The following is a 10,498-nucleotide window of genomic DNA, read 5'->3' on the forward strand; positions in this document are numbered from 1 at the left end:
TTTGCCACCCTTCCTCCCCCTTGACGCATGGCCTAGTTTGTGGTTGGTCCCTACAATATCCTTCCTGCGAGGTCGTTAAGAGCTCTTTGTAAAGCACCTTCTACCCAAGAAGTTCAGTTGGTGTCCAAGAGAAGCAGGGCCTCTTCTGCCGAGGCCCCGAGGCTGTAGAACAAACTCCTAGTTGAGGTTCAGCACTTTCCAGAAGCAATACAAAAGGGGGCTTTTAAAAAGAAAAGTATTTGGAAGCTGACACTACTGGCAGGATTGCCATCTTTATTCCCAGTTCGCACTCCAGTGCCTTTGCGTTTTATCACCCATTCGCAAGGAATGAGGCTCACCTCGGTGCCTGGCAGCATCTTCACTTGCTGACTGCTTCAGCTGAAGACACAGGAGCAGGCTGGGTGGTTTTTCTTCTGGCCAGTTGGCAACGCTGCTTCCTTTTTGGTGCCGTTTGCTGTTCAGTAGAATTGGATTTGTGTTTATTGAGGGTTTGGGGCAATGGTTGTGGTCTGGGGTTCTTTAAAATCGGGGTTTCATTGCTGTTGTGTAGATGTTAATTTGTGAACCACCTCAAGCATAGGAACGCAGTCTACAGTGAGTGAGTGTAAATGAGCCAGCTGGGAGCCTGTAGCTCCTGACCAGTGTGTGCAGACCAAAACAGGGTGGTGTGGATCGGGGCCTCGTGCATCCCAACTCAATGCAATGGCCTTGTGTGATGTGTGTTACTGTACTAGATGCTGGTGGCGCAGGCAGAGATACTGTCTCCTGTAGCCTCACACAGCACCCAGAGGCCATAAAATGTTATTTTCCCCAGTTCCCCAGACGCCTCCCATGCGTATGAATTTTTGAGCGATTGAGGGGGGGAGCAGAAGAAAACGCGATAGAAACTGTCTAGAAGTACTTACCCAAGTGAGGCCATGGGGTCAAGTGCACATTCAGAGACTTTAAAAAACTTTGTGAACGTAAACAAACGGAAGAAAAGATGGCGGGGAAGAGGGACAAAGAAAGACTTCTAAAAACGAAACCGGAGAGCCCAAAGCCGGAAACGACCAGTGAGACGGCAAAGGCTGTAGCTGACTACATGCGCCCTCTACTGGAACAAAAAAAGAACCCGTGTGTGAAAGGAAAAGATTGACTCTGTTCTGAAAGCTCAAGAATTCCTAAAGGAGCAGCTGGGAAGGTCAGAGGACGAGAAAAAAAGAAGAGGACAGCAGGTCCAGTGGCGAGCTGGAAACTGGTTCTTCTGGTGAGGACTCTCTGTCTGAGCAGGGGGCAGCAGCCCTGAAAAGTCCCTATAAGTTGCGGAAGAGGGAAAAGAAGAAGTAAAGGCTGAAGGACTCTGAATTGTGCCTTTGAGAACTTTGGTTTTTGGGGATGATTGGGGGTACTGTTACTAGACAGTTAAATATAAACTTTAAGGGTAAAAGGTTTTAAATGTTTGACTCAGTTTATAAAAGGAACAACGATGAGAAGACTTGATGTATCAAAGCTAGTTGGAGGATCTCCTTTCTTGGGTTTTTAATAGTAGTGGGTACTTTACTTTCTCTCGTATATGTAGTATTCCCCCTCCCTTTTTCTGTTGTAGTTTTTGTAGTTATAAAAAATCAATAAAAAATTCCCTCCGAGGGCTTAAAAAAAAAGAAAAAGAAAGGATCTCCTACTCTTGGGTTTTTAGTTAGTGTGGGTATCTTTCCTTTATCTTTAGATGTAGTCCCCCATCCTTTATTTTTTCGTTGTAGTTAATAGTCTTATGAAAAATAATAAAAATACCCTCTCGGGGGTTTCAAAAAAAAAAAATAGAAGCGATTACACTCCCAAATGCATACCAGGAAGAAACACAAAGAAGTGATCTGGATATTTTAGACTCTGACGACTGTTTGAAACCACTAGAAGACCTATCATGGTGGCAAAGAGCGCAAATAGAATCCAGGCTTACTAAAGATAAGAAAATTGGGTTCTATAAAAACTTACTAGAGATTGAAAAGATTATTATATCCACGGATTCAAAGCTCATACGAAGGCTTTATGTACTTTTACTTGATGATTTGATGTTGGAGGAGGTTGTAAAAGGGAATATGATTCAGTGGGCACAGAATATTGGGCATAACATTAATTTAGAGCAGTGGGAGCAAATATGGAAGAAAAATATCAAGATTACTAAAGCTATTCCATATAAAGAAAATGTTTATAAAATGTTTTATAGATGGTATGTAACACCTGAAAGGTTAGCTAAAATTGACCCAAAATGCTCGAATAAGTGCTGGAAATGTGAAAATAAATAAGGTTGGTACATTTTTCCATATGTGGTGGTATTGTGAAAGAACTAAAAAATATTGGATAATGGTACATGAAACTCTGCAAAAAATACTAGGTACAGTGGTACCATTTACACCAGAGGCTATGCTGCTGAATATACTACCTGAACATTCTAACAAAGATGATCGCTATATGATTGTTTTCCTCACTATGGTGGCCAGAATCTTATACTCAAAATATTGGAAATCACCAGAGATACCAACTAAACGAGAACTTGTAAACAAAGTACTAGAGGCTGCAGAACTGGACAAACTGACTCTATTGCTAAAAGGTGCAAAGGACTGAGCCCGTTCGCAGGGAGGGCAGGGTAAAAATGCAAAAAAAATATTTATTTATTTATGTATTTATTTATTTCAGAATACTTGGGTACGGTTCTATAACTGGTATGATACGTATATGTAGGCAAGTTAAGAATAGACTGAAATGAAATATATACTTAGATATATATACTATGTAATTTATGAGAGCACCAAATTTTATGTTAGTAATCTGTTTTTATTATGCTATTGTATGCATATTTTAATTCCGGCATGGCCGCTTGTTAGCCGCCCCGAGCTGATTTTGGATGGGGCGGGATATAAATCCCAAAGATAAATAAATAAATAAATAGATTGATAAAGATAGAGATAGACAGGTTACAACAATATTAGATTGAGGCAGTAATATAAATATCTGTTAAGAAATGTAAACAACCCCAGTATATGTATGTGTGTAATGTGTGTAAATGTCAACATGTTAATGTGTGTACTTTATGTGTGTATGTGTTATATATTTGAAAACCCTTAATAAAATTCTGCCTCTTTGAGGCAGTTTAAAATGATGATTCATTGTCATTGGTGACATTTTCATTGTCTGGACCCAGGGCAAAGAAGCCCTCGAGAGATTCCACCAGGCATTCCACAACTTCCACCCCACCATCAATCTAACAATGAATTACTCGACACAAGGAGTAAACTTCCTGGACACCACAGTACGAATACACGAGGGACGCCTAAGTACCACATTGTACCGGGAACCAACAGATCGGCAAACATATCTGTGTGCCTCCAGCTACCACCCCAACCACATCAAACAATCCATTGTCTATAGCCAAGCCCTACGCTATAGTCGCATCTGCTCCAACCCCTCAGGCAGAGATACTCACTTGAAGGACCTGCAACAGGCATTTTTGCAACTACAGTATCCTCCTGACATGGTGAGAAAGATGATTGGAAAAGCCAGAAAAATACCCAGGGACAGCTTGCTACATGACAAGTCCAAAGAAAACGACAACGGGACACCACTGGTGGTCCCCTACAGCTCACAACTCCAGCCAGCTCAACCCATTATTAACAACCTGCAGCCCATGCTGGAGAGTGACGCTTCCCTCACACAGGCACTGGGGGGTGGGGGTGACCTTTTCTGGCTTACAGACAGGCTGCTAACCCTAAAGCATCTTCTCATCCACAATGATAAATTACTGAGCAGTCATGTGGACTCTGGCACCAAGGCCTGCAACAAACCAAGATGCCAACTTTGCCCTCATGTAGATCCTAGCAGCACCATCCGTGGACCCAGCAACATCAGCCAGGTTCCTGCTCCTGCTCATCCTCTAATGTGATTGATGCCATCACGTGTCAACAATGTCCTTCTACCCTTTACATTGGACAAGCAGGCCAGACCCTATGACAAAGAATTAATGGACATAAGTGTGGCATTAGGAAGCTCCAGGACATTCAGTTGCTGACCTAAAACAACAGTTCTCTCACAAAGGAATTTCAAAGGAAAATTAGAAAGATTAGAAAGAGAGACTGCTGAATTGCAACTGATAACGAAACTCAAAACAATGCATCCACCTGGATTGAATCAAGACATAGGTTTCCTGTTTCATTTTCCCATATTACCCCTCTGCATATCTCACCTAAGTCCAATCATGCCTGCTGTTGTCATTCACCTGCTATTGTCATATGCCTGCTAATGTCATTCGGCATCTGAAATCACTCTCTTTCTAGCTTTACCTGAAGAAGTGAGCAGTGATTCACAAAGCTCATACCCTGCCACATATTGTATTAGTCTTTAAGGTGCTACTGGACTGTTGCTCTTTTCTACATTTAATCTACAGTCGATGGTCTGGTACCTTTTACTGCTGACAGAGTATTGGTTGAAGTGCAGAACTGCCACACAGAAACACTGTCAATAAATAGTCTTCTGAGGAAGCTAGTTAAAGCTTTGCAGTCTTGAAGACAGCAGACCTTGAATGGGCAAAAGGACCATTGTCCTGGATACTCCCCAGACCAGCAAACGTTAGTAACCTGGGGGGGGGGGGGCTGCCCTGGTAGCCAGTTCCTGAAGGTGGCACCAGAGATTCAGTTTCGGAGTGTTCTCTTCTAGAGGCCATTTTCTTGGAGGCTAAGTTGGATTTGTGGGAAGGAATTTGGCAATGGCTTCCTGGCTGTGTGGTAAAGTGCACCTGAAGTTATTCGTACCGTACCATTGAAGGAACACAAAATGATTCTTTGCTCTGCAGAATCCGCAGTGTTCAGTTAGAGAACCAGGAAAGAAGGATGGCAAGCTTGGGGCGGGGGGGGAGTTCCATACTTTGGTGGGAAGAGTAATAATCACAGCAAGAGATATTTCCAAGGAGATATTTTCAAGGTTGAATGGCTAAATAGCAGTATATTTTACACTTGTGTACTGTGGCTACCAATGTTCCCTCTAAGCCGTGGAGTCGTGTGAGCAAAAATGCTAATTTGTGAGCTGCTGGCATGAAAGTTGTGAGCGAGCGACTTGGCTACTGCATAAATTAGGTTACTCTGGAGCCCTCCTTCCTGAGCTAAGACAAAAATGTGTGAGCCGGAGGCTAAAAAACTGTGAGCTAGCTCACACTAACTCAGCTTAGAGCGAACACTGGTGGCTACTTTTTATATTTTGTAATAAACAGTGATAGGTGAATCTGCGGAATAATCTAAAGCACTGAGTGACATCCCCGCCCCCAATTGCATTTTGCCAACTTGTCCAGGATTGCTGCAAAAAGGCCTTTGACTATTCAGGAACCACTTTGCTCACTCTAAGAAGACCGAGTTCATTCCTAGTTACCCTTGTTTTGTTGGGGTCACCCATATGGCCAATTCAGGAAGCTTTTCTCTACATCAGCCTAGTTTGCCCTCAGTGATGTCAGCATGCAGCCAAATTTGATTGGCTGTGTCCCATCATGGTTTGCTCCACCAGCCCTGATCAGCCAGAATCATTCTATGAAGCCAGGAAAAACTGGTACAGCCACAGCATCAGAGGTAGGGGAAACTGCAGAAGTAAGCAGCTTTGCGAAAGATTCAAATTTACACAGGGGTCATTTCATAGGAAAAGAGGTGCAGGAGCTCATTAGCATAACTCATTAGCATAACTTATTTGCATATGCCACACCCCCTGACGTCACCAGAAGTGTGCCAGAAGGCAACACCCACCGCTCAGGCTCCACTGGACTGTTTTGGATTGCTAGCTATTGGGGGGGGGGCGTGCAGATCTGTCCTCGCAGAGGAGGGAGAGCTTGTGCCTGAATAAAACTTGGTCTTAAAGGTGCCGCTGGACTGTTTTGAACCGGGGGGAGATCTGCAACTTACCTGGTTGCTTCTTGCTCAGACTGAGGGCTGCTGGGAGCAGGGGGTGGGGCTTGTTGCATGTGCCCGCCCCCTGGCCTCTTTACTGCCGGAGCTCTGCTCCTGTGCACTCCTCCAGGAAATGACCCCTGCATTTACACATGTAAGTTGTTGTGATGGGGTGAGAGGCAAATGGGCAAGATATCCTGCAACCATTGCAGAGATGGAAGGCTGAGTTGGCATCACGGAGACTGGCAGAATATGGAAACAATACACTTCACTAGATAGAGGGTCGGTTGCAACCCAGAGGGAAAAAATGCCATCTCTTTGATGTGTTAACCCCTCTGGATTTGGAGGGCCCATGTTCTGGCAGGCTTGACCCCAGGACCAGCTGGCACCCCAGTTGGCTGAATTCCATGGAGCACCTGTGGGGGGGGGGATCTGAAACGGGGAGCTGTTGCTTGGTTAGGGGGAAAGGGTGGGGTGTGTGAGAAGAGAGTTCCGATGAAGGAGGGGTCACTCTGAGCGAGGAAGGCGGGTCTGCTGGAGTTCCCATTCAGATGATCTCAGCTCAAGATCGTCCAGTGAAGGAGCTTTGGGTGACCACGTGAGCAGGATCACAGCAGGCTCTGAGCAGAAGCATCCACGTGTTGGTCCATGTATGTGTTACGTGCTGTCAGGTTGCTTCCAGCTTATGATGGCCCTATGAATGAATGACCTCTGAAACATACTATCATTAGCAGCCAGTTTGGTGTCGTGGTTAAGTGCGCGAACTCTAATCTGGGAGAACCGGGTTTGATTCCCCACTGCTCCACTTGCACCTGCTGGATGACCTTGGGCAAGCCTTAGTTCTGATAAGAGCTGTCCTTGAAAAAGAGCAGTTTCTGTCAGAGCTCTCTCAGCCCCACCCGCCTCACAGGGTGTCTGTTGTGGGGAGGGGAAGGGGAAGGACTCCTTTGGGTAGTGAAGGGCCATGGGGTATAAATCCAGTCTCCTCCTCCTCCTCCAGCCTTGCTCAGGTCTTGCAAACAGGAGGCTGTGGCTTCCTCTATCAATTTCATGCTGGGTTTTCCTCTTCTCCAGATGCCTTCAGCTTTTCCTAGCATTATACTGGTCCATACTGCACATGTAATTCTCAGCCTGGGTCATGGTTGGGCCCTGAGAATGCAGGCAGTGAGCTCAATTTGTTTCCCTATTGCTGCTGCATTTCCATTTTCAGACAAAACAGTTTTAAGAAAACCTTTCTTTCCCCTAAGGGTTGTGGCAACACTGTTGCATGAAAGGAAAGTAGGCAGCATCTCCTGCCCCGAACCAGATAAAACATGACATTTACAAAGGTACTGGGAAGTGCGGCTTGATTTGTCGGTGGTAGCTGGTGATCTGCAATGGCACACAGCCATTCTGGGTATATGTCGGGAGGTTTCTGTGTGTGTGTCTGACAAGCCGATGGTAATTTCTGAAGGCTCACTGATCCTTCCGCTTGTATTGACTAAAACCTCAGTCCTGGGCTGTGGAAACCAGCAAAAGGGGAAGGCTCTGTTTGTTTGCTCTGCACAGTACAAGTTATACAGGGCAGATAGTTGCGCCATGACCGCCTTGAAGTTTTGCAGCTGAATGTGAGCATGGGAGAGAGAGAGAGAGAGGGCTTGTTTGTATGTTTTGTTAATGGACAGCCCCCTCAGTGTACCTGCCCCCCGGCAGATTTTCTTGTCACGGGAACCGCCCTTCCTGGCATGAGCAGAGCGCCTGTGGGGTGCCACCCGCCGCCCTCTTTCCCCCCTCCTGCTTTGCCCACACGGGCATTCCAGAGACAGGCATGACCCTCTCTAGGTCAGTCGTGCCTCTCCTCTCTCTGGCGGGTGCCAGCACTGCCTTAGCAAATGCCGGGAGATCGTGAGAGAAGCTGGAGTTTGGGGAGGATGTGAAGTCGCTTTTAGGTGAATTTCCACTAATCTCCATGGTGAAGGCACGGGGGGGGAGGGAATTCCTATAGAGGTGGTGCTCTGCCCTCCCCCCCCCTCATTTTCTGAGGGTGGGCAAATGGCAAGGCTAGTTCTAGAGACAAGCTGGGGGGCACACAGGACATGTGCACATAACGTGGACTAGACCCTGGGACACGTGGAACCTCCACAAGGGTTGGGGGGCAATTAGGATGCTCCATGTCTGGAGGCTGATGGATCCAGAGGGGTCCCTGATGTCTCTTGGGATTCCCCAGTCCACAGGGTTTCTGCTGCCGCCCTGGTTGACCTGTGGCCTGTGGACAGGATTGCCCCTGAGGGCCTTCTTTTCTTCCTGTTCAGTATAGAAAAGAGACAACTGAGGGAGGACATGACAGAGGTTTATAAAATTGTGCACACGGTGGAGAGAGTTGACAAAGACAACTTTTTCTCCCACTCCCAAAATATTAGAACTTGAGGGCATCCAATGAACCTGATGGGCAGTGCAGTCAGGACAGACAAAAGGAAATATGGAATTCTCTGCCAGAGAATGTAGTGATGGCCACCTGCATCGATGAGTTCACCCTTAGAAGCTCATTGAGTCACAAATCTTGAGCAGCAGAAGATAGAAGACAGAAAATACTTGCTTCTTATTTTTTTGGATGCAAGGGCTAAAAGGGACCGTGACAAATTTTGTAGTTGCTAGAGTAAACTTAGCATACTTATCGCTGAGCAAAAGAGCTGGGGTTTCCAGAGTGTAGGGGGATGGCTGGATGATTAAAGGCTTAATATAGTGATCCCTTATATTCTCAAAGAATCTGCATTTAAGCAGGGCATGGAAGGATGCATCTATCCTATTAAGGCCACAAGGGCAGAGTCTGTCAGAATAGGGCTTATTCAAAAATCTCCCATGTAATCTTGCAAACACAAAAGCTTTACAGTACTGTGATGGCATAGATGGATTTAAAATGAGATTTGACCGCGATTCAGGGGGGATAGGTCTATCAGTGGCTACTAGCCATTGTGACCCAGCTGAGCTCTGAGAAGGAGCAGGAGATAGAGCTGCTAGAGGGGTGAGAGGTTTTTTAATTTGCTTTCAGCTGAAGTGATTTAGCTGAGAGGGTACTGTGTGGGAGGACTGTGTTTGGGAGTGTGTAGGTGAGTTTTAAGTTGTTGCAGAGTCCTGGCTGTTTGAGATAACGTGAGAAAGGGGCATTGTTTGACTGTAATTGAGTGCCTGGGTGAATTTGAATAGCTGCTGGCCATGCCCTGTCCTGGGGGAGGCTTCTATTTAAGGCAGCACCTTGCCAGAGGCACGAGCCTGTGGCTGTTAGCCTAGGGACTCTTAGACTAGGGACTGTGTAAGAAGCCCAGGAAGAGACAGAAAGCCAGGGCCCTAGTCTCCTTGGGTTCCCAGTAAGGTAAGTAGACTTCTACAAGCAGAACCACATAAATACAAAGGGTTTTAAAAGGGGGATTATATATAATTATTATTTTAAAAGCAATTATGAAGCCAGAATGCCAGAAGGGGGTTGGGGGCTATCCAGTGTTTTGCACGGAGTGTCACATGTATGACTATCTGCCCACTGGACAGAAGTCATGGGTGTCTGCCTGGTGCAAGGAGCTCCTGGTTCTCAGGGAATGAGTTTTCTCCCTTGAGGCCAAGGTGGCTGATCTGGAGAAGCAGAGACAGTCAGTTAGGTGCATGGAGAAGACTCTTGGGGACTTGTTAGAGATGTCCCACTCTGAATCTGGCAGCCCCACCGCTGTCAGGGAGCATGAGGGTTGAGAGGAAACGGCACCGTGCTGCGAATAAGGGGAATGTGCCCTCAGAAGGGACCTCTTCTTCAGCTGGTGAATGGGTATCCTTTTGCACCAAGGAACCATCCCTTGGCAGGAAGGGAGGGGGGCTCTTGGTAATTGGTGATTCAATCCTTAGGCAGGCAGGCAGCTGGGTGGCGAACCCGCGTACTGACCGTATGGTGACTTGCCTGCCTGGTGCGAAGGTAGCAGACGTTACGCGTGTTCTAGATAGGCTGGCAGATAGTGCTGGGGAGGAGCCAGTGGTCGTGGTACATGTTGGCACCAACGTTGTGGGGAAATGCAGTCGTGAGGTCCTGGAGGAGAAATTTAGGCTGCTAGGCAGGAAACTCAAGGCCAGGACCTCCAAGGTAGCCTTCTCAGAAGTGTTACCTCTTCCATGCGCAGGGCCAGAGAGACAGGCACAGATCAGGAGTCTCAATGCATGGATGAGACGATGGTGTAGGTGGGAAGGGATCAAGTTTGTTAGGCACTGGGATACTTTTTGGAACAAGAGGGAGCTGTACAGTCTCCACTTGTCCCGAGAAGGAACCAGGATGCTGGTGCTTAAAATCAAAAAGGTGGCAGAGCAGTTTTTAAACAGAATATTGGGGGAAAGCTGACAGGAGATGAAAAGTCTCTGGTTCGGGATGGCTCATCTCAAAGAGATGAGGGGGTAGCTGTTACTTTTCTACAAGGAAATGGATTAGAATTGTGCACTGAGACTGTGGTTAATGATATGGACTGCCTGGCAAGGTCTCGAGGCAGCAAGAGGAAGGCTGTGGACTTAACATGCATGGGGAACTATAGGTGTTTATACACAAATGCTAGGAGTGTCCGAGGTAAAATCAGGGAATTGGAATGCTTGGGGGG

General features: G+C 46.5%; 1 protein-coding gene across 1 annotated transcript in view; it reads left to right on the forward strand.

The window, feature by feature from the left end:
- SARDH (sarcosine dehydrogenase) overlaps window positions 1-10,498 on the forward strand; it is a 118,580-nt gene that overhangs the window by 26,534 nt on the left and 81,548 nt on the right. The window lies entirely within an intron of this gene.

The sequence above is a fragment of the Gekko japonicus genome, unplaced genomic scaffold (assembly GCF_001447785.1).
Source record: "Gekko japonicus isolate JY-2015 unplaced genomic scaffold, Gekko_japonicus_V1.1 scaffold427, whole genome shotgun sequence".
Taxonomy (NCBI): Eukaryota; Metazoa; Chordata; class Lepidosauria; order Squamata; family Gekkonidae; genus Gekko; species Gekko japonicus.